The sequence below is a fragment of the Raphanus sativus genome, unplaced genomic scaffold (assembly GCF_000801105.2).
Source record: "Raphanus sativus cultivar WK10039 unplaced genomic scaffold, ASM80110v3 Scaffold1200, whole genome shotgun sequence".
Taxonomy (NCBI): Eukaryota; Viridiplantae; Streptophyta; class Magnoliopsida; order Brassicales; family Brassicaceae; genus Raphanus; species Raphanus sativus.
Genome location: NW_026616513.1, coordinates 10,001 through 15,000, shown reverse-complemented (window position 1 = coordinate 15,000; position 5,000 = coordinate 10,001).

Below are 5,000 nucleotides of genomic sequence, written 5' to 3'. Positions count from 1 at the left end.
CTCGGATGAACCTAGACACCATCAAACATATGGTTCGTTTGACTCAGCTGGCTGTTCCCAAACAAAGGCCACCACTTAAGCCTCCTTATCAGCTAATAAATATGTGGATCAATGGTATTAAAGGCGTGGTCTTCATCTTCTTAATAAGCAAATCTCAATCCCTTGAGATCAGTCCTTTTGACCATCATTTTGATTGTCTTTTAATTATGATTTGTCCTAGAAATCCGCCTTTCATTTATGTCTTTGATTATGTCCAAGAGCTATATATAAAGCTCCTCTCCTTTCATTGTAAAAGCAGACTTGAGTATTGAATAAAAAGTGAGATTTTCTCTTGAGAGCTTTATGCTTGTTCTTGTTATTTCTAAGTTATGTGAGATTCTTTCTTAGGATGCAAGTGTGGAGCCTTTATCTTTGTGTGAGATTCACTTAGGTGCTGGTTCTTGATCTTATCTCAAAGCCTTTCACATCTTTGAGTGGCGATCTTCATTTCATTTAAGCCGTAGGTTTTGATTTCTTGTGAGAAAAGCTAGAGTGAGATTCTCAGCCTGTATCATTTGGTATCAGAGCCAAAAGCTCCTATCATCTATCCTTTTGTTTTGTTTTTTTTTTATTTTTTTCTCTATTCTTCAAAGAAAACCCATAAAAAAATCAATTTCCTCTTTCTTTCTTTTCTGTTTTTTTTTTTTCTAAGTTTTTGTCAAAAAAAATATAAAGAGATATGGAAAACCAGTCCAACAACGGCAACATGGCAAACCGTCCTTGGAGTCTTTTGAAGCAAGAAGATTATTATTTTGCAGGGAGATCAGACCCTGATGAGTACTTTGAATGGGAGCACAAGATGAACGAGTTCTTCCATTCTTGCGGCTGCCCAGATTTTGAGAAAGTGTACATTGCAGCCGATCAGCTCATCAACCAAGCTCAACACTGGTGGAGCCAATCTACTGCAAAAGAAAATCGTTGCCGGTGTTCTCGAGAATCAACTTGGGATGAGATGAAAAATATGATGAGGAAGCAATACATCCCACGCGATCAATATCAAGAAATCCGGAGGCAGTTTCGTACACTTTGCCAAGAAGATAAGACGGTTATGGAGTATCACAAACAATTCAACCATCTTCGCATTCGGCTCAATCCAGGAGTAAGCAATGAGAATGTCATGGACCAGTTTGTTTATGGGCTAAGAGATGAGATTCGTTTTCACCTACAAAGGTACTCATGTGATGGTTTGGACGGGTTGGCCCAACAAGCGGCCCAAATTGAGTATGAGAACAAAGAGCCTGAGCCGCTTGATCCATCAGAAGAGGTCCAGCAAAATTCGAGGTTCATCCTTATACCACATGAGCAAGTTTTGAGGACAAAACTTTTTCAAGGAGGAGGGTATGATGCGGCCATGAAATCCACAACTCCTAAAGTAGACAAAACTTTCCATGTTTGGACTCGGATGAACCTAGACACCATCAAACATATGGTTCGTTTGACTCAGCTGGCTGTTCCCAAACAAAGGCCACCACTTAAGCCTCCTTATCAGCTAATAAATATGTGGATCAATGGTATTAAAGGCGTGGTCATCATCTTCTTAATAAGCAAATCTCAATCCCTTGAGATCAGTCCTTTTGACCATCATTTTGATTGTCTTTTAATTATGATTTGTCCTAGAAATCCGCCTTTCATTTATGTCTTTGATTATGTCCAAGAGCTATATATAAAGCTCCTCTCCTTTCATTGTAAAAGCAGACTTGAGTATTGAATAAAAAGTGAGATTTTCTCTTGAGAGCTTTATGCTTGTTCTTGTTATTTCTAAGTTATGTGAGATTCTTTCTTAGGATGCAAGTGTGGAGCCTTTATCTTTGTGTGAGATTCACTTAGGTGCTGGTTCTTGATCTTATCTCAAAGCCTTTCACATCTTTGAGTGGCGATCTTCATTTCATTTAAGCCGTAGGTTTTGATTTCTTGTGAGAAAAGCTAGAGTGAGATTCTCAGCCTGTATCATTTTGGGAAGCTGGTCGATGGGCTAGATGGTCGATGGGTCGATCTTATCGGTTAAGATGGAGATCAGATGGGAAAATGATGAAGATGGCCGACTTGCTGTCCTTTTCTGTTCAATCTATCCTGAAATAAAAGGGAAAACAATGAGCTTATGAATAACTAAAATAAGAACAGAAACAAAAAGATAAAGATAGGATGGAATGGTTTGATGGATTGAAGATAGATGATGGATGATGGAGATGGATAGATGATGATTGACTCTCTCAATCCTTGGGTTTGATTGACTCTCTCAATCTGGATTAACACTGGCTGATGAATCTCACAACAACCTATGCTAAACGAATCAATAGGACAACAAAGAATCACACTTTGAATCCTAAAGACTATCGATTTTATTCAAAGACAAACTTTGATAAAAACTAAACAAACTTTTATAAATTCTTAAGATCGAGGGTGACTACAAATGAAGGACTAAGAGAGCTTATATAATGCTCAGAAAGAACTAAACAAAACGTTCATCAAGTAAAAAGAAAGGAAACAAATCTTCAAAGACAAGAAATATCGGAAACTAGCCGTTGGAGTGATTGTGGAGATTTGCAAAGGGGGAGCTTGAATAATCTTGAACCTGGACGGTTTCAAGGGATAACTGAGCTTCCTGGGAATCTTCTTTACTGCTTGGAAGGAGCTGATCACGTCCAGAAATGGATGGGAAAAGAGCTGTTGGACATTAATGTCGGTTTGCTCCAAATATGGCAAGTCTGATGGCATGAGAATCCGCCTGATCCTCTGGCTTCTGGTGCATGGAATAGAGTCTTGGATGTCTTCTGGTTGGCTTATAGTATCTCCTGGTTTCCACAAATAGGTTTGGGTCGGACCAAAATTAATTGGTTGAGAGCTTTCCAAAATTGATGTCGGTTTGGCTGATTTTGAGAATTTGAGTAAACCAAGTATATCTTCTGGTTGGATTGGATTTTGGTCTTGGTTCTTCCTGATCTGGACTCTTAAAAGGCTCTCCTTAGTATAATAAAAGGCTTCAGTCGAGACCTCTTCATGGTTAGACTTGTATGGACCGAAATATGGCTGATCTGTCCAATTGGATGCTGAGAAGATGGGCTGAGTTGTAAAATCCATAACTTCTTGATCCGTGAAGATTTTCTTGAAATTCCAAGTCGCAGGGATTCCTTGATGAGTTGGCCTTCTTGTAAAATTGGTTTGATGAGTAAACTCCTTCGGATGGTCGAGATAGCCTTCTTTTACTGAACCTCTATCGCTGGTGGCTCCAAGGTGGTCGGTTTGGGTAGCTTGGTTGAACTCTGGTCCGACCACTGATTTGATGGCCACATCATACCCTCTCCCTTGAAAAAGTTTCGACCTCGAAACTGGATAACCTGTTGCACCAAGGTAGAGCAAGTCAGGTTTCATCCTCTTTTGAGATTCTAGGGCCTTACCTTGATATTTGATCGGTTTGATCTTTGATGGCACATCTGGTGGCTCTCCTTTGAGTAGGAACAACAAGAATACTCCTCTGCTGTGATATGGCCTTCTGATGGATGGTGCAGGACCTGGAGGGTCGTCTGGAATCAAGAAGTTGCTGGTGGTAACTTCTTGTTTTACTTTGGCATCTAAACACCTTGAAATCTCCTTGTGTTGATTATCCATGTGATTAGTGACTTCTGTTCCTGAAATAAATTCAAAACTTTTGCCAGGAAACAAGTGCATTATATCTGGGTTTATAAAATTATAAATAGAAAAATTTAAATTCAGATTTACCCAAATAGTTTCAGATAGTTGAAGAATGATTTGCTCTTTGGCAGCATGTGTGCTTTGGATGGTTCTTGCAACTTCTTCAACGTTTTGTGGACAAGTCAGGTGCTGTCCTTGGCTTTCTTTCAACCTCTCAGAACTGTTAGGTTGTCCATCTTCTTGCTTTATACCTGGATCAAAACTCTTTGGCAAAGACAAGTGCATAAATCCAGAATTTGAAAGTTTTAAAGGAACAATACTATCACTTGTTTTACTTTGCTCTGGTTTCAACTCCAGTGATGAGCATCCTAATAATTTTCTAGATGGACAATTTACAGCAAAGTGGCCCCTCTTATGACATCTATAACATGTCTGAATTTTAATACTTTTAGAATTAGAGGACTTACTTTGATTTGATGATGCTGGTGGCTTTTGCAAATCTTTTGCCATAGCTTCATCTTTAGCTTGGGGCTTTTTGTTCTCAAGAACTACTTCAGCCTTCTTTTTCCCTGGTTGTAAAGTTCCTTTTGAGGATGGAAATGTTTCTGGTACCTTTATCAACTGGAGTGAACTTAGCTGTGAACCCTCTTGCTTCTTGACAGTCTTCTTCTCTACAGCCGGTTTCATCTTTTGTAGACTGTGATGCTGGTTAGCTTGCTTGCTATCAGGCTTAGAGCTTATGGTTGAGGTGTGAGGACAGGCTGCGTGGGTTAGGATCATGGGCAGCTCATGTTCTGTACCTTTCTTCACAAATTCCTCAAGCATCTCGAATTTGAAACTCTCCCAAGTATGATCTGGATCACCACAATACCAAATATCGTACTTCTCTTCTTCCCACCAAGCAAGAGCAGGACCAGTGAGTGTCTTAGTAGCATAAGACAGCTTCTCCTCTTCTGGGACGTGGTGACTCTGGAATAAGGTTTCCATGGCGTCCTCCCACTTCAGGTAAGCTTCTTCTCTTTGGCCATAACCTGAAAAGTACATGGAGTGTGCTTCAAGATCAGTAACATTTCTTCCGGCCTCACTTTTAACTTCTTCCTCTTCAGGCACGCCTAGGTCATCTCCAAGGGTGTCAGTCTCATGACTGGGTTGCCTGGTTTCATCATCACTGATTTGAGAATCAGTTTCCTCATACCATGAACCAAAATTTCGGTAAGACTGCATAGACAACGCTTGTTTTTCCTCAAGACCAGAGAATAGCTCTTCAGACCATGATCCTTCTTCTATGTCTTGATCAGTATTAGGACTCTGGTTTGACTCCTCACGCCTTG